Below are 19476 nucleotides of genomic sequence, written 5' to 3' on the forward strand. Positions count from 1 at the left end.
TGTGGAGAAAATGTACTGCACATGACAGTCATATTGAGGGCACTCTGCGATGGTCATAGTGAGAAAATACTTTGCACAGGAGCCATATTGAGGTGCTTTAAGGCTGATTATACCCTGGTGCTCTGTCCTGCAGTGAGGGTATGTTTCCTTCGGGGCAGAGTTTTGACGGCAGACACCCTCACACATATAGCGCAGCAGATCATCGAAGCCCCGTGGTTCCTAAGAGTGGGCAAACTTCAATATTTTTATTGGCTTTGGCGGTTCTGCCCCTCTTTGTCTTTCCTCAGCCACTCCTTGCAGGCATTTCCAGGGGATCAATGGGTGACTATTTTAAAAAATGAAAATTAACACTAATGGGACATTGCAGTAGCAAAGGCACAATAAAACAATTTAAAAATTAAAGGGCTTTGGAAAAAAAGCAACAAGCTAGCAAGTGGCTGGGAATGATCCGAAGTGGTGGCAGGCAAAATGACTGCAAGTTGCGCAGGTCCAAGAGACAGCGTGGTGTAGTGGTTAAGAACAGGTAGACTCTATTCTAGAGAACTGCGTTTGATTCCCTGCTCCTCCATCTGAATGGTGGACTCTTATCTGGTGAACCAGATTTGTTTCCCCCCTCCTACATTCCTGCTGGATGGCCTTTGGCTAGTCACAGTTCTCTCAGAACTCTCATAGCCAGTGGTGGGATCCAAAAGTTTTAGTAACAGGTTCCCATGGTGGTGGGATTCAAACTGCGTGGCCGATGGCGCCAATGGGGCGCTGGAGCTGGAGCACCGCGGCCGGCCGCGTGGCATTCCGGAGGTGGGGCATTCCTGGGCGGGGCTGTGGCAAGGACGCAGCCGCTGCACCAGTCCTTGGGCGGGAAACGAATGCACACAGGCGCAGGCTGCCACGCACGCCGTTGCACCTCCTGTTAGACTGCTTCAAGTTCTGCACGCTACTGCTGAGAGGAGGGGCATAACTAAGGCAAAAATCACGTGGCAAAATCACCAATTAGTAACCCCCTCTCGGCACACACAAACAATTAGTAACCTACTCTTGGGAACCTGTGAGAACCTGCTGGATCCCACCTCTGCTCGTAGCCCCACCTGCCTCACAAGGTATCTGTTGTGGGGAGAGGAAGGGAAAGGAGAAGGCCCTTTGAGTTTCCTTGCAGGAGAGAAAGGGGGTATCAATCCAAACTCCTCTTTTTCTTCTTCCTCACGTGTAATTGGAGAAACACGGAGAGACCCCATTCTGGAGCAAATTGCCCCAAGGTAAGCACTCCATGCATAATAGGCCTTAGAGATAAAAGTCCCAGCCCAAACGTGGCTTTAAAAGCAAGCGCTGGCTCCTTGAATTGCGACGATCATGCCATCTGCCAGTAAGCGTTTGGAGCCAGGTGGCAGCATTTTGCTTTGAGCGGAGCATGCGGTTACCTTCACCAGCAACCCTGGAGACGGCGCGTTGTCACAACTGGCCTTGGAAATTATCTACGGATCAGGATTAATGACTAAGTGCAAAAGGGTCACAACCACTCCTGGGCGTGGCCTCCCGCTGCACCAAGACGCAGGGGATGACTGTGCCCCCCACCCATTACCGGCTTTAAAAGTTACCATCCAGCCATCCCAGTATTGAGAACCTCATTCCAGACTGCTGAGAATGACTTTCCCAATAGTTCCAGCAGCTGTGATTTAAGCGCTTGCCACGAACTATTTGACGATTCAGGGGAATTAGGATTTTTATCTAATTAACGTTCATTACTTGCTTCATTATGTGTTCATTACCTGTTCTTAATGGCTTAGGGGGTTCTTTGGGGGTTGTTTTTGCAGGGTTGCAGGAGTTTTTTTTTTTTTTTTTTTTTTTGCGGTGAACAGATAAGAACAGAGGCAAAATAAAACTCAGAGTCTTCTTGCTGAAGACGGTGGAACCCTGAGCAGCCCATTAGCCTGGAGCCAAGGAAGGCAGGTTTCGTAACAGGGGCTGGAGTAGGTCTGTGTGAAAACAGGTCGGATTCGGCACTCGGATAAGCTGGATTCCGGGAGGTGCATACATTAAACGGCTTGAACTTGCGCCATTTCCCCTCTCTTTTTTTTTGCATTCTAGACTTGCAAGTCACAACAGGGATCCAGAGCTCTGTGAGAGCGTGCCTCCACTCTGCAGCCGAGAACTGGAAGCCTCTTCTGCAGCTAGAGTGACCAACTCTGAGTTGGGCAATTCCTGGGGGTTTGGGGAGTGGAGCCCAGGGAGGGCAGAGCTGGGGAGAGGAGAAAACTCAGCAGCAGTGGCGTATCTGCTTAGAGACAAGGGGTAGCCCTTGTCCCCGGGCACCACGTTTCTGGTCACATGGGGGGGCGCAAAATCGGCCCCCCATGTGACCAGGAAGTCCTGCTGTCTTGTCGTTTTCACGTGCCTCGACCTCAACCCCACCCTGGACTCTCCCCTCCCTTTCTCCCCACCCCCACCCCCCCACGGGCTGTTCTCCCAGCCACAGCCTGCAGTCTCTTCTGACCTCCCCTCTGGGCAGGCCAGAGGAGACTGCAGTCCCGGCCTCGGAGACTTTCTTTTATAAGCACTGAGGCCAGGGGTGGGGCTTGGGGAGCAGGAAGTCCCACCCCGGGCACCATTTACCCCTGGTACGCTTCTGCTCAGCAGACATGTGATACCAAGAAGCCCACCCCAGGAGTTGTGCAAAGGGCCACAGCATTGGTACAGCACACACAATTTGTGTCGAGAACATTGCTGTCGCCGGGTTAGGCCTGGAGTTCTCCACGAATTACAACTGATCTCCAGATGGTAGAGATCAATTCCCCTGGAGAAGTCCAGGCCAAACCTGCAATGTTCTCAACACAAATTGTGCATGCTGTACCAAAGCTATGGCCACAGATGTTGCATCTGTGTCAACGGCCAGAGCCCTTAGGTCCAGACTCCTATCAGCAGCAGTGGCGTAGGAGGTTAAGAGCTCATGTATCTAATCTGGAGGAACCGGGTTTGATTCCCAGCTCTGCCGCCTGAGCTGTGGAGGCTTATCTGGGGAATTCAGATTTGCCTGTGCACTCCCACACACGCCAGCTGGGTGACCTTGGGCTAGTCACAGCTTCTCAGAGCTCTCACAGCCCCACCTACCTCACAGGGTGTTTGTTGTGAGGGGGGAAGGGCAAGGAGATTGTAAGCCCCTTTGAGTCTCTTGCAGGAGAGAAAGGGGGGATATAACTCCAAACTCTTCCTCCTCCTCCTCCTCCTCCTCCTCCTCCTCCTCCTCCTCCTCTTCTTCCTCCTCCTCCTCCTCCTCCTCCTCCTTCTTCTTCTATCACTGTGGTTGTGAGGCCAAAGCCAGGTAGATGGTCACAGGTTCCGTGACTTTTAGTTCGAGGATCTCAGGTTGTGAGAGGGCTTTCTGTATCGAAGAGTCGCTGCCTGTCAAGCGTAGACAATACCGAGGTGAATAGACCAAGGTTCAGACCTGGTGTAAGATTGTCTCGGGGAGTTACCATGACTCCCAGTCTGGTTACTGGGCCTTGCCCAGTCTCACTCACTCAAACAAAAAAAAGGAAGGGATTCTGACTAGCCTGAACCTTGGGAACAAAAGTGTTGACACAAGTGGAAAGACGAGGTTGGGCCCGAGGAGTGAAAACGGTTGCGGCTGAATTGAGACACAAACCTGGGGGATTTTGCTAAACTTGTAAATGGGACGGGACCTTTATGTCTTGTTTTTCTGAGGGGCAGAGGAGACTGCCGGGGTTAATGTTTAATCCTGTGGTTCTTCCACCGGCCCCCAAACCCAGGGACAGAACTTCATTATCTCATTTCCCTTCCCTTCTATTTTTCTCTTCCAAATGACTCAATAAATCAAGAACAAACCTGCTGTTAAAGTCACCCTTCTAAGTGGCACCAGACAATGCTTAGAACTCCTCGTGTTCCTTTCCCCACACAAAGTTAGAGGGACATTTTTGGAGATGTACGCACGGGCACGTGTTTTTGGATGTCAGGCATGGGGCCAACGAAGAGACTGTGCAAAGCTCAAGACCCCCATGTCCCCCTCCCGTTTCTGTCTTCCTGCCTAGTGACTGGGCCGGTGGGAGGGCTGGATGATCTCCCAGACTGCAAAACCGAAACCGTCTTCTGCAATGAATTAATACAAGGTGTTGAATGGGTGGGGTGTGGGTGGAAAAAGGAGGCCGTTTAAACTGGGTTTTGTGTTTTGTGCTCCTTTTTTCATCGTGAAAAGAAGCGGTCGGGGGTTTGCACTTGTTTGGTGAGGGCTGAGGGCAGTGGTAGGATTCAAATAATTTAACAACCGGTTCTGAAAGGGCTCAGTGGTGGGATTACGACCAGTTCTCTGAACTAGACCAAAAAAAATTAGCTACCGGTTCTACCGAACTGGTGCGAACAGGCTGAATCCCACCATTGGCTGAGGGTGATTGGGTGGTGGGAGGCAAACATTTTGGGCATCACCCTGAAATGTAGTAAGAAGGGTCAGCGGTTGTTAGGGGTGGAGATGGCTCTAAAGAAGCAGCTGCTGGTGGAATTATGATGCTGAATGAAAAGATGTGAAAATAAACGCAAGGGTGTATATAGTTTCAGAGGGCAGCCATGCCAGGTCACAGTAGAACAGTTAGATTTGGGCCAACTCCTTTATGACCAGCAAGAATTTCAGGACGAAAGCTTTCAGAAGAAGAAGAAGAAGAAGAAGAGTTTGGATTTATATCCCCCCCTTTCTCTCCTGCAGGAGACTCAAAGGGGCTGACAGTCTCCTTGCCCTTCCCCCCTCACAACAAACACCCTGTGAGGTGGATGGGGCTGAGAGAGCTCTGAGAAGCTGTGACTAGCCCAAGGTCACCCAGCTGGCCTGTGTGGGAGTGTACAGGCTAATCTGAATTCCCCAGATAAGCCTCCACAGCTCAGGCGGCAGAGCTGGGAATCAAACCCGGTTCCTCCAGATTAGATGCATGAGCTCTTAACCTCCTATGCCACTGCTGCTCAAGAGCCAAAGGTCCTTTCAACATCTCCTTGATGGGAAAGATCGATTGACCTGGGAGTTATCTATTTATTGGTGTCACCACAACCCCAAATTCCTGAGGATCTCCCTCAGCAGCTCCATGTAGCTATTAAATAGCATGGGGGATAAGATTGCACCCTGAGAAGCCCCATAGTGCGGCAGACATGGAGCACAGCGGAAATCCTCCAGCACCATCTTCTGAGACACCTCCCCCCCCCGATAAGCCTTAAGATACCATACCATGGTGCCCCCCATCCTTCTCCTTGTGCTGAGAGGTGGCTCAATAGGATAGTCTGGTTGATCGTATTGAAGGCAGCTGAGAGATCCACCAGAACAAGCACTATTTGAACCCAGGACCCTCTATATATCTGCCCATGAGCCACTGCCTTTCCAACCATCCCAGTTTGGTGCCATCTTTAAAGGGAGGGAGTGCCAATCACTGCAGCTATTTTAACAGCGTTTCTCCATCGAAATGGGTTCTTTCCCATGAAAAGGCTTCAAGCCCCATTAATTGTGTTCGCTTTTTAAGGTTAACGCAAGAATCGTCTTGCCTCTAACTCTCTGAAGGTCACTTTCGTATGGAGTCCATAACTATTGTATTTCTGCAGAAAGGCAGAACTAAAACAGAGCCAGCGAGAATCTGTAAAAAAGAAATGGGGGGGGAGGGGTAATAAAGCTCTAGGTACTTTATATAGCCACATATTTAAAACTGAATTCTCCCATCTAGAGTATTTTTATGCCAACCTTTCTCCAAAGAAGCTCAAGATTGCTTTGGTGGGTGTCCCTTCCTAATGTTATAATCATACCAAACCTGTCAGTAAGGTCAGGTAGACAGCGAGTGACTAGCCAAAGGTCATCCAGCAAATTTCATGGCTGACACTTCTAGTCCTACACCACACCACACAACATGACACACTGGCTAAAAATAGGTCGTATGAATTGGAGGGGCTGAATCCTGGCCTAGGGAAGACCTCCAGGGATTTGGGATTTGTTTTAGACCCTATTTTTCATCTTTAGCTCAGCCTCAGAAGGGAAGCGAATGGAGATCATGCTCTTATTTCCCTGTGTTTAATGGCATTTTCCATAACAATTAAGCCAAGAAATTAAAAACAAGAAAATAAAAGGAAAAGAGGGGGGGGGGGGAAAGGAGCCTCCTCCATCTTCAACGTGCTCCATGCAACGATGATTTATTCCTAGCCACGGGGCACAAAGTCTTTGTTCCCAGTAATGGACTGTGGTTTCCAGGGCCATTATTTTCAGGTTAACAAATGGCTCCGTGGCAGATGGCGCCTTTCAGAGGACTCATCTCGACGTGGCCGGGTTTTGTTCCGAGCAAGTTTCTTCGGAGTCTCTTGGGCAAGCAGGTCTTTCGAGCCTTCCCTTGTGCCATCAGATACGCGGCCTTGCGTGTTTGCGCTCCTTGTGCAATCTGGATGCCCAGAGCAAGACGCACACAACGCTTGGCATCAAGAGAGTTCTAAAATGTTGAGAGTTGGAGTGACTCAGCCGAGGCCACCCGGTTAACTCAGGAGCCGAGTGAGAATCCAGGTCGGCTGAATCCTGTCTGCTCCCAGGAAAAATCAGCGGCTTCCTTTTCTGTGCTTGATTTGCACTTGTGGGTAGTGTTGATGTTGTGAGAGGGATGCTGTGAGGTTCTGCTTTAGAAGGCCATTTTGCATTTTAAAAACATCTATGCGTATTTAAAAGTAGCCCAGCCAGGGTGAGGGGGGGGGGGGGGGCTTCTGTTTCCAATCTTTGCCTGTGGTGCTAGTTTTCTAATTTTGGGGAGATTTTAAGACTCCTGGGAGATCTTAAGAAAGAACTGCAAGGCCTGCCTGTTTGCCAGGGTGGGGGGGTGTTGAATGGCAGATGTCTTTTATGGAGGGGAAGTATTTGGGGGTTGCTGTTTTATCTTCGGTTTTGGCTGGAGATTTTTAAGTCTGATTGTGTGAGAGCTAGAGTGCTTTTGTGGTTGGCGCAGGGGTCTTCAACCTTTTTTTGAGCCTGTGGGCATTTTTTTTGGAATTCTGACAATAAATGGTGGGCCCGATCACAAAATGGCTGCTTGGAAGAGGTGGAGCTAGTCACAAAATGGCTGCTGCAGGGGGGAGGAGCCAACTGATTGAGATGATCAAAGGCACCTGGTGGGCCACTGCGAGTAGCAGAATGCTGGACTAGATGGACTCTGGTCTGATCCAGCAGGCTAGTTCTTATGTTCTTATGTTCTTATGATGGATAACTAATAGTAACTCTTCAACCATTCAGACAGAAGAGCTGTTCAATCCACACAGCCTTGTTTAAGCGCTGTTTTATCCATACAGCGAATCAGAAGCTTTGCTGAGCAAAAGCCCCCACTCTGCTGAGCAGCAGCCCCTGCTTCCTCAAAGCACTTTGTGAATGCTATAAGAGGCATCGGTGGCACCGGTGGGCACTGCATTGTGGACCCCCTGGGTTAGAGAGTCAAGCTAGGCTCTGGGAGACTTGGGTTCAAATCTACAGTTTGCTACGAAGCTCCCATTCAGCCTGTAATTCTCCCCAACCTGGACCCACCTCGCAGAACTGAATGGGGAAGGGGAGAACCACGGGACGGTGGATTATATGAATCGATGCTTCAAGTAATGCAGCCAGGGTGCCAAATGCTCGTTTCTCTGTCTTGGGGTTTTTTTCTTCCTGCAGAAGCCCTTTCCTTCCCACCCAGATGCTCACTTGCCCTCCCACCTAGGCACCAGTTGGAGGGAGGAAGTTCCAGGCTTTGTGTGGGGCTGCAAGTGCGAGTCTCTCTCTCTCTCTCTCTCTCTCTCTCTCTCTCTCTCTCTCTCTCTCTCTCTCCTTTATTAGTTTTTGCGGTCCGGTAATATTTCTCCCAGCAAGACAGTCTGGCTGCATTTTATTGCACACATTTCTTTGGGAAGGATGCTTTCGCAGCTGGGAAGCAAACTTCCCTGTATCTTGGCACTCACTTGGTGGGAACGAGAGTCACTCGCTGAGCCTTGATGCTCTCACCCTCATGCTGGTCGGCCTACAGACACTTTTTCTGGAGTCTACAACGGTGAGAGATCCAATTCTGAAGGGAGCCTGCCCCTCGCCCTCCCCAAACCTTCTAAAGAATCAGGGGACCTGAAAAATGCAAAATGCTCCACAGGGATGTATTGGGCCTGACGCGTGTCTCTTCCAAAGATCTATGCCCTTTGCACAAATGTTGACACTACCTGGTCTTGTTGTGTTTGGTCTGTGGCTGGTTTGTGCCTGGGGGATCCTCACCCTTTGCTCAGCATCTGAATTTGGCTTCTGGCGCTTGCCCAGTGGTGGCGAACCTTTGGCACTCCAGATGGTATGGACTACAATTCCCACCAGCCCCTGCCAGCATGGCCAACTGGCTATGCTGGAAGGGGCTGATGGGAGTTGTAATCCATAACATCTAGAGTGCCAAAGGTTCGCCACCACGGTGCTAGACTGTCTGGCGTTTCTTCCTCACTCTGCTAACCAGGGCAGTTGTGGGGGGGAGGGGGGAGAGAGAGATTTTCTCCATTCGACTCAGCTACGATGACTTACCTTGCAAAGGGTCCACTCTGGCAACCCATTAGTCCCTCCGTGTTAAGGATGAAGTGAAGTCTTTATCTACTGTCAATAACCAAACACCTCTGTTAAGGACGCTGTTCACCCCTCCCCGCACATCCCTTGGTTTTGACTGTGGTTAGCAACTGACCGGTTCTTGGTTTCTGAATGCTGCCTTCAGCCAAAGTGAAGCCGAAGTGGTAAATCATACAGAGATGCGGCAGGCACCCCCTTTGGCAAGTGTTTGCTTGAGAATCATGGGAGCTTTTAATTATTTAGCTATTTGGTTTCTCTTGGCTCGCCCTTTCGGAAGAGGACTTTATGAAAGAATCAGGGAGATGCTTAGATGGAAACAGATTCCCTGTCCTCCTGCGTTGCTTTGCTGTTCTCAGGTGCCGGCTGAGTCCCACAGCGGCTGCCTGCCGGCACAAAAAAAGTGTAGGCCCCTACACCAGTGTGGTTGTGGGTGGTTCTGGGGGCATGGCCTTTCAGCTTGGGAATGCCCCGTCAGTGTAGCCCAGTGGTGACGAACCTTTGGCACTTCAGATGTTATGGACTACAATTCCCATCAGCCCCTACAATTGGCCATGCTGGCAGGGGCTGATGGGAAATGTAGTCCATAACATCTGGAGTGCCAAAGGTTCGCCACCACGGGGCCCATAGGTGCCAACTGAACTGAAAATCAATCACTGCTGTGGTCATACCCATTAAGACCAGAGGAGCTCACAGTACTGACTATGGACACTACCACCACAGGGGCAGCCATGTCCCCTCACCAGCACACAATTGTGGCCCCCTGCCCTATAAAAACCTCACCAGGGCACCTTACAACTCAGTAGGTATGGCCCACTGCCATAGTTACATTGGCCGCTGGCCGCAGTGCAGCCAGAAACCCTTGGGATTTCACAGCCCCCGTGTTCCTCTCTGGAAAAGTTTCCATCTGTTCTGAACAGAAACTTTCCAGGCCAAGATGCGACCACCGATGTTGACTCAATTAGAGGGACAAAAATTGCCTGTTGTGTCCTTGGTTTGAAAAACGGGCATAAAACGAAGCCTTGCACGTTACTATAGCTCCAACAATTCCCAGTGAACAAAAAACGCTGCCGTTTCGTTTCATTTCCCCAAACGATGTTTCTAAAAAGTCATTTGTGACCCAACTGTGGCAGAAAGGGCCACAAAATCCCACTAGAATGAATTCCGGTTTTGCCAGGGAGGTTGCAAAACAGTTACCATTGGAGATTGTCTCTTGCCTGCACATGCTCAGAAAGTATCTCTAGAGAGAGGTGTTTTCTAGAAGCCGGTGGGTGCCTGAAGGGAAATTTTGTTATGTTTATATAAAACGCTATCTTGGCTTCCATCGTTCAGGGTGTTTGGGGAGTTTCAGGGAAGCAGCGGTTGGCCTGAATTTCCAACTGCTGGGAGAGGAGGGTGAACAGAACGCTTCCTTGTGGGGGAAACACCGGGCTGGGAACATGGATGAAGAATGCTTGACATGGCCTCTGGCCCCACCTTCTCCATGCCATGATTTGGAGGGGCCTTGTTGGGTTAAGGATTGGGAGCTAGAAAATATCCTTAAGTGAAAGGATGTGTCTCTGGTGACCAAGGTAACACCATAAGAAGATAAGAAAGCCTGCTGGATCAGACCAGAGTCCATCTAATCCAGCACTCTGCTACTTGCAGTGGCCCACCAGGTGCCTTTGGGAGCTCACCTGCAGGAGGTGAAAGCAATGGCCTCCTGCTGCTGCTTCTCCCAAGCACCTGGACTGCTAAGGCATTTGCAATCTCAGATCAAGGAGGATCCCGATTGGTAGCCTTAAATCGACTTCTCCTCCGTCAATCTGTCCAAGCCCCTTTGAAAGCTACCCAGGTTAGTGGCCATCACCACCTCCTGTGGCAGCATATTCCAAACGCCAATCACGTGTTGTGTGAAGACATGTTTCCTTTGATTAGTCCTAATTCTTTCCCCCAGCATTTTCAATGTATGCCCCCTGGTTCTAGTGTTGTGAGAATATTGTATTGTATTCCTCAGTACTACCTACTGGTGTGAAAACTGGACGATGAAAAAAGCTAACACTGTGGTATTATTGACACATCAGCTACAGTTCACTCCAAGAGAGATTGCTACGCCACTGAATCCAGGGATGTCACTATGGAAGAGGGGAGACCCTCAAACTCTGCGATGGTGGATTGAACCGGTGGTTAATATCTGTCTCCTCCCTGGTCAATCTGAAATGGCTAATTGGGGAGGGGGGGGGCACAGTTCAGCAAAATCCTCTATAACCTGTTTGTCTTTAGGGGCCACATGAAGGGAGACAGTGGGCTAGTCTGAGCAGCTGGACTCTTATAGGGCTGCCCTTGTGGGCGTCATAACTCAAACCCCCTTTGGAAGGAACAGGTACACCGTCGTCAGTCTCATTTGCACAGCTCACCTGTCCAGCGGGGTGTAGACTCTGGCATCTGCCCCACAACTGAAGCAGATGGTCCCCCGTATCACTGGAAAGGGCTGCAAGAACCTCTTAGCAACTTCTGCTGCTGTAGGATGCTGGATAACCCTTGGTTGGCCGGAGCGTTCATACGTTCCTTCGGTTTCACAATCCGCCTCTCCGCTGTCAGTCAAGGGATCATCGCCTGATCTCTGACAAGTATTGTAAACATCCAGACAGCTCTTGGGGTTTGTTGCGGTCGGATTTGGTGTATTAAACGGATCCCAGGGCTAACTCTCCCCCCTTAATCTCCTTTTTCTTCTCCCCAAGAGCTTGGGATACCGGATAAGCGCTCTGTAAAGTTTCCCAAGTCCTGTTGAAATAGCTCCCAAGTCCTCAAGTTGGGAGGGAAAGGGACTCTCCTGCATGTTATCTTCTGCCAAGGACGATTTTCCTAGCAAATCCCAACAGGTACTGGGATGGATGTGCTTCTACTTGGCCACTGGAGGGAGCCGGAGTGCCCCCCTTCCCCCCCCCCCCCCGTCTTCCCCCTCCTGCAGATGGAAACTGAGTGCACAGAGTTGTAAAAATGCTCTTTGGACTTGGTTTGCCACCAACACATTACTCCGCAAGTCGCCACCTCTTACTGCTGTTAATAATCTCTCTCCCGGTTTTTTCTCACGAGCTGGTGCAGCAGTAAGGCTGAAAAGACCATCTGTGCTGATCCGGGAGGTCTCCCTTCCTGCTTCACATCTGCGGCAAGATGAGTTTTGGCAAGCGTTCGCACTATCTCCCAGCCCTCGGTTGGCAACGTGGGATCTTGTGAATAGTTGAGGGCAGATTAGATATGTCCTCCAGATCTCTTCAAGCTGCTTCTACAGAGCAAGCTAAGTTTTCCTTTCATGGATTCACAGCTGCTCTCTCACGTTCTGTCCCTCTTGAAGCACACTCAGTCTTCCCTTCTCATATGGTGAAAGTTTCAAAGTCATGTTTTCTGTATAACTGGGAATGTCCAGCATAAGGACAGTCTGTGGTTGTGCAGCCCTGTTGTGCTGTTTTTGTGAGTGGTGTAGTGGCCAGTCGCTCTTCTGATAACCCTGGCCCATGTCACAGGCCTGTTGTAAAAATATCACGTATGTGCAGGGTTTTGAAGTGTACTTTTGCTGAAATTCCCACTGCTCAGATACACTGTTCCCCGGCTGAGCATGTTGAATAAAAAAAACTGTGGCTGATCATTGCTCACGAATGTCACGTATCCTGAGTTTCTTTTCCTTCCCTTTCCCTTAATATTGGTAAGATACAGGCAGAAGGATGATAAAAAGCTGCAGTGATATAACTTTGCCCGGCCTGCTGCCCTTGCTAAGCCTCTGAATGAGAAAACATTTCTTCCTGTAACTTCTAAGTCTGGTCAAGAGTTTTACTGCAATTAGCCCAGAAGCCATAGCAACCAGTACAGGTTACTTTTTAGCTAAGTGCTAGGAGCAGACCTGATCTCTGATACTCATTTTTTGCCCAAAGGAAGTGTAACTAATTGAACTCCAACATAACTGTCCTCCCATTTCACAAGCAGCAGTTTTTGGAAATATCTTCAAGCAAGAAGGAACGTATTGTCCATCTGAGAATCAAAAGCCCTCCAAATATGGGATAATTTGACTCAAAAACACGCACAGGCATTGAAACTTCTTTGAAAGAGATGGGGGTAGAAACAATACTCAGAGCTTTGGAGAGCGGCTGTGAATTTTTCAGAAAAGGAATTTGCTCGAGAAAAGCTAGGAATCAAGAGTAGATTGAATCTTATAAGCCAGCCTTCCTCTACCACCCATTTTTCACGCTTACTTGTGCAAACTGCCCTCCTCGGTTTCCCCATCAGTAATGTGGATCAAACAGCAATGTACCTCAAAAGACAGGTATTGTTGTGACTCTTCCCAGATGGGGCTTAGGCTCAGAAACAGATTCCACAGAGGATGACCAGGACAAGCCAGTGGCCACCCTGGGGGCAGGGACCCCCTCCAGCCTCAGAACACCTGGTCAAAGGACTTACCCCGGAAAACTTCGCTCCAGATGCTGCTGCAACATGCTGAAATCCAGGGCAGCCTGTTCCCGACTGGGTTGGGCCTGTAAGGAGGCTATTCAGCAATGGAGAACTTCTAGACTAGGAGGCCATTTTCCAGCTACTGAGCCAGATAGCATCTTTAAGTGCCCAGCAGGATCAGGGGGTGAGCAGGCTCTGGGCAGAAGAAGCTCAGGAATACGCGGGGCCTCCTGCCTCTGTGCTTCCTGGGGCCAGTGAGCAAGATTAACCGTGAGCTCAGTCCAGAAGACCGGCTGTAGGCGCCAGGCATTGGGCAAACAAACCCCTTGCTTTTGATGAATCCTTTGACTGCCCCTTGTGGAGTCGGCCACAAAAATTTCAAGTTCTGCCTGTCTCTAATAGCATCAATCAGTCGCGTAGTGGACCAGAGTGCACCCAGTACGCACTCTATGTTTTCCACATACACCCTCCACGGCGCCCTGCCCACCGCCCCCCCTTACCTTAGTGCAGGCTGGAGAAGCAACCTGTTCCCTTCAGGCCAAAAACGGCCTGGTGGGAACTACATTTCCCTTGAGACCCTGGAGCTCACAAGGTCTCCTGGGTAGTTCCCACCAGGCCATTTTCAGCCTGAAGGGAACAGGCCGCTTCTCCAGCCTGCATTGTTTCACGAAGGTAAGTGTGGGGGGGATGCCACCGGGGGGGCGGGAGGGGGGCTATTCTTTGCCCTCCCCAGGTGCACGCCTGGTGCAATGTGCACCTCCCGGCCCCTTGGAGCTCCGCCTCTGGTAACAGTTCAACGTTTCAAGCAGACGTTATTTTAACAGGATCCCTTTCTAAACTAACATTTTGTTTTTCTTCAATCCACCCTGTTTCCCTTCAGCCACGTATTGAAGATCCTTGTGCTGTGGTGGCAGCTACTGCCAAAGCAAGGTTTTGAAAGATCGGAACATCCAACCAAAAATAATGCCGGACAAAAGCCCTATCTGGCCACGCTTACTTAAAAAAAAAAACTCCTGATGAGTGCCACTGGATGCTCATTTGGCAACGCTCCGTGAAACAAAATCCCATGGTGTTTCTTTTCTGAACCATCTTCCTTTTCCTTGGTTACACTCTATCACTTGGAGGTTTGGTAATCCTAATTATATTCAGAACGGATAACGGTATTAATGGCCTAATTAACGCTTTTGCTGATTGCAGCTCTGAAAAGGGAGAGCGCAGAAACGGGGCTCCGCAAACAGCAGGAAGAGTGCCCTTTGATGAAATGGAGAGCGTGCTCTGCACTGGCAGACCTCAGGAGGTTTGGGGCTTCTCTCCTGGAAAGAGCAACCCAGCCAGAAAGTCTCCACAACACGGCTCCCGTTCATTGCGGTGACAGAGAATCTTCCTCCAGATCGGGCCTTCTAATTCCGACTCCGGATCCTCGGCACAAGACGGGGAATGTTTCGGGGTCCCCCTTCCCTGAGTGAAGTGATGTTAAGGTTTGTGTTCGCTAGGTCAGACTGAAAAAGAGAACAGGGAAGACACGCCGGAAAAGATTTTAAACCACTTGGGAGAACATGCACGGAGTCGGGACCCGGGGAGAAATATCCAGCTATCCCAGCCCTCCCATGTTACAAGCCCAAAACAAGCTTAAATCCCCATCTCTCCCGTATTACAAGTGCCACAAGTGGCTATACTTTGCACTGGACTATTTATGATTATTTCAAACTTTAACTTTGCATTTCCATTACAATTCTCCATGTTTTGTTTCATTTATGAAGGGCCTCTGGGATATAATTAGAGGTGGGATCCAGCAGGTTCTCACAGGTTCCTGAGAGTAGGTTACTAAGTATTTGTGTGTGCCAAGAGGGGGTTACTAATTGGTGATTTTGCCACGTGATTTTTGCCTTAGTTACGCCCCTCCTCTCAGCAGAAGTGCGCAGAACTTGAAACAGTCTAGCAGGAGGTGCACCAGCGTGTGTGGCAGCCTGCGCCTGCGTGCATTCATTTCCCTCCCAAGGACCAGCGCAGCGGCTGCATCCTTGCCACAGCCCCGCCCAGGAATGCCCCGCCCCTGGAATGCCCAGCCACGCCCCCATCACGCCCCACCCCAGCCCCATTGGCGCTACGCCACAGTTTGAATCCCACCACCATGGGAACCTGTTACTAAAATTTTTGGATCCCACCACTGGATATAATTATGTCAGTCTGACTGACTAGCAGTTCCTGCCCCCACCACCTGGAAAAAAAGAGAGAACTCTTCAAGCAATCCCTTAAGCAGGCCTGGGAATTTATTTTAGATCTACCTAACCCTGGTTTATGAGCCCCACAGCACAGAGGGGTAAGCAGCAGAACTGCAGTCAAAGTTCTGCTTACAACCCGAGTTCAATTGTCACGGGACTCAGTTTCAGGCAGCAGCCTCACAGATAACTCCGCCTTCCGTCCATCTGAGGTGGGTCAAATGAGTACCCAGCTTGCTAGGGGCAAAGTGTAGATACGAGGAAAGACCTAAGGAGCTGGGGATGTTTAGTTTGGTGAAGAGATGGTTAAGAGGTGACATGGTAGCCATTTTTAGATATCTGAAGGGATGTCATGTTGGTGAAGAAGCAAGTTTGTTTTCTGCGGTTCCAGAGACTTGGACCAGGAGTAATAGGTTCAACGTGAAGGAAAAGAGATTCTCTTAAACTTCAGGAAAAACACCCTGACAGTAAGGACTTTTCATCAGCACTACCTCGCAGTGTGGCAGAGTCTCCTTCTTTGGGGGTTTTTAAAGAGAGGCTGGATGGCCATCTGTCAGGAGTGCTTTGATTGGGTGTTCCTGCACTGCAGGGGGTTGGACTTGATGGCCCTTGGGGTCTCTTCCAACTCTATGATTCTATGACTGGTCAAGGCTGTCTGTGCCTAGTAAGCATTGTGATAAGATGTCACCCCATGGATCAGGAGATACCACCAGACCTTTACCTAACCCTGGCGTGGGCTGGTGGAGAAATAAGGCCTCCAGGTATACTGAAATGGCTTCGAACAATGAGGACTTGAAACATAAGAGGGGTTTGCGCTGGACAACTTCCCAACGGGACAATGTACGCCCGCCCATCTTCTCCAAATCATTCCCCCATTGAATGCCAACCTGTACCAACGTTCTTGGTGACCAGCGCTCTTTCAAAACTTCCTTTTAAACTGTCTCGAGTACCCGAGTGGAATTATGCATTCAATGCGGGGGAATACGTATATTTATGAGCTTACATGGAAAGCAGCACCCCTTTAATTAAAACGGATGTTTCCAGAGCTGACTGTTAATTGCCTGGCATGTGGCTAGCATCAAACTGATTGCTGTTTATTTATAACATGTTCCCCCTCTTTGATTAAAAACTTCGCAGGAAAAAAAAGAGGCCGTCCCGTGGCAAATCCCTTCCCGCCAATGCAAGAGACTTAAAACAGTAATTATCGTTCCAATATGAAACAGAAATGCAGATGAAAATATTAGACTGTTGAAGGTAGACTGTAACATTTCCCCAACCCACCCCTCAATTAACCTTCCAGTTTTTCTGGTGTTCAGCGTTTGATCTTCTTTTAATTGCAGTCGGGGGGTGGGGGGTTGTTCGACAGACTGATAAAACTAGCACAAGCATATGCATCTTGGGGTTGTATCTGTCGGTCTCGTTTGGAAATGGAAAATGGGACAGAATTTCCGACCCTATTTGATCTCCCAACAGCCGGTCTTTCTTTCAGACTTTCTGTTTATGAACGGCATGGCCCTACGGCAAAGGATTTTGCATGAGCAATTCTGGTATTCTCTAAATTTGCGGGGAGGGCAGGGTTTTGCATATCACTGGTTTTGAGGCTGAGGGTGCTTCCAGACCCCTTCTGTTTTCCTCCGGAACCATAGACAAGTCCTAGACATTCCATAGGTTTGTCTGAAAAGGCATCCCGTAATTCCTGGAGATTATGAGGGTGGAATCTGAGGGTTTGGGAAAGGGAGGGACCTCAGTGGCTGGAGGTATAATTCTGGGAGACATCCAGCTACCCCCTGGAGGTTGGCAACTCTAACTGTGGCACCAGGGAGGTTATTCCTAAATCTTGTGGCAGAGAGTTCCGCACAAGGACAGGGCGAAGATATTTATCTCAGCCCCCATCCTCATTAGCTCAGCCCCGTTGCAAGGGAGAAGAGGTTTTCCTGAGCTCAGCTGTCTTGATTTCATTTTTGCTGTGCTCTGTAAGGCATAAACCGATGATTTATTGCGATCACAATATATTGCAAACTCCTTTGTTCCTATCCACAAAAGACATCTCTGCATCCCGCCTGGATATGCAGCCTATGTTACTTGTAGGGTCAGTCCCTGCACAAGGCGAAGCTCTCTTGATGAGTTAGAGCGTCGGACGAGGGTTCAGCTAAAGGCAGGCTCAAATCCACCGCTGGTGCCATGGAAGCTCACCGGGTGGTCACAGACCAATTGGGCTCTCTCAGCCTAGGATAAAATGGGGAGGACACGTGCCTGATCCTGAATCAAGACCTTCAAGGTCCTTTAAGGTCAGAATCGCCCACTCTGATTGGCAGCATCATGAATAGGACCTTTGCTCCCAGGTCAGCGCTGTTGACTCTGACAGGCAGCATCCCAAGGAACGCTGTTGGTCCCTGAAGGTCACAATCGCCCACTCTGACTGGCAGCATCGTGAATCAGACCTTTGCTCCTAGGGCAGCCCTGACTGACAGCAGCGCTCAAGGGACCTCCCGGCCAATCGCTTTTCCGTGCAGGCGGAACCCGAGGCCTTCTCCGGGCTAAGCTGAGGGTCTCCCGCTGAGCCCCCCACCAGGGACAGAAAAGCCCACCGGGCATGCAGGAAGTTGGCCAGTCCCGACAGCCCTGCGAAGTTTCGCCGCCCGTTCACGTCCCCCCAGCGGGGCTCCTCGTAAGTAAGCGGCTGCAGTCCCTCGCGGGCGGGCGGGCGGGCGGGCAGCCGCGCCCCCGAACTCCGCCCGCTCGCCCGCGGCTTGCAGGGGCGCGCGGCAGCCGACGGGCTTCCTCGGGAGTCGGCGTTGGCGGGCGGGGCGGTGCCGAGGCGGGCTCCCCCCGCCCCGGATCCCGCCCTCGCCGGGGGAAGCCCGAAGGGAGCGCGTCCAGCCCACGGGGCGGTGTCAGAAGCGGCTGCGGCGCGGCCGGGGCCAGCCAGGCGGGATGAGCGCGGCGGCGGCGGCGGCGGTGGGGCCCCCCCATGGGATGTAGCCCCGGCGGGAGCCCTCGGGCGCCCCGCCGCCCCACGCCCCGCGCCCCGCTGCTGCTCAGCATGCTGCTGCTCTGCACCTACTTCCTCTACTGCCTCACCGGGCCCTGCCAGCCCCTGCCGCTGGGGGGCGCCGCCGCCCCGGCCCCAGCCCCACGCCAGCCCCGGGCCCGGCCCGACGCCCTCCCGGCGCCCCCCGACCCGGAGCACCGGCAGCCGCCCGCGGGGGTCCTGGCCGTGGCCAGCGGCTCCGGCACCAAGAAGTTCCCGCAGGCCATCATCGTGGGCGTCAAGAAAGGCGGCACCCGCGCCCTGCTCGAGTTCCTGCGCGTCCATCCCGACGTGCGAGCCGTCGGCGCCGAGCCCCACTTCTTCGACCGCTGCTACGACAAGGGGCTGCTCTGGTACAGGTAAGGCGCGCCCACCTGGCTGACTGGCCGGGAGGGAGGGAGGCGCATCAGAGCCTTTCGGGTCTCTCATCCCCCGGGCGACATTGGACGGTCCCTGAGGCTGCAGATTTCACACACACACACACACACACACACACACACACACACACACACACCATCTCACCCAAATGTCCCCCCCCCCACATTGGACAGTCTCTGAGGCTGCAGCTTTCACCTCCATCTCACCCCAATGTTCCCCCTGTGACATTGGATGGTCCCTGAGGCTGCAGAGAATTTCACACACACCCCCATCTCAACCAAATGTTCCCCCCTCGAACGTGATTTGCTTCTTCAGCCTTCATCCTCCTCCTCCTCCTCTCCAAGTTCATCTCACTGTCTCTGTTCATGCTCAGCCAGCCGCCTAGGGTCTTACCCTTGGAGGGGTAGGAGAGCTCGCTCTATCCTTCAGTCTGCCCCCACCTAGTTTTATCCTTGTGGGTTTTCTGAGTCTTCCCCAGGAGTTTTTGGGAAGGGAAAGACCGGTGGTGGCAATCCAAAATAACCCAAGTTTGACCTTTTGGTTCCAACCTTTCCCCCAGGACCTCTGGTGCGCCTTTATATTCTTCAGTTAGACGTGGGGACAGATTAGTGCACGGATCCAAACAGGCACAAGCTTCTGGATAGTGCTGGTGATCTTTGAACGAATATCACACACCTACGGTAATAACGTTGATACCGTGTGCATTTTAATTAACCTGATGTGCCGTTCTCTTCCGGGCTTTTTCATGTTTGAGATTCTTTCACTGGGCTGTACGTGTATGAAAATAGTTTGTTTTCAAAGCCGTTTCCAGCATTGTGGACACCAGCGTTTCTTCCAAAGGATGCTCGGGACCCGTGCAGGCC

The 19476-nt window shown here is 51.1% G+C and overlaps 1 pseudogene; it reads left to right on the forward strand.

Annotated features, from left to right (window-relative positions):
• Positions 1-17965: 17965 nt before the first annotated feature.
• LOC125432083 overlaps positions 17966-19476 on the forward strand; it is a 78390-nt pseudogene continuing 76879 nt past the window's right edge.

Source organism: Sphaerodactylus townsendi, linkage group LG04, assembly GCF_021028975.2.
Source record: "Sphaerodactylus townsendi isolate TG3544 linkage group LG04, MPM_Stown_v2.3, whole genome shotgun sequence".
Taxonomy (NCBI): Eukaryota; Metazoa; Chordata; class Lepidosauria; order Squamata; family Sphaerodactylidae; genus Sphaerodactylus; species Sphaerodactylus townsendi.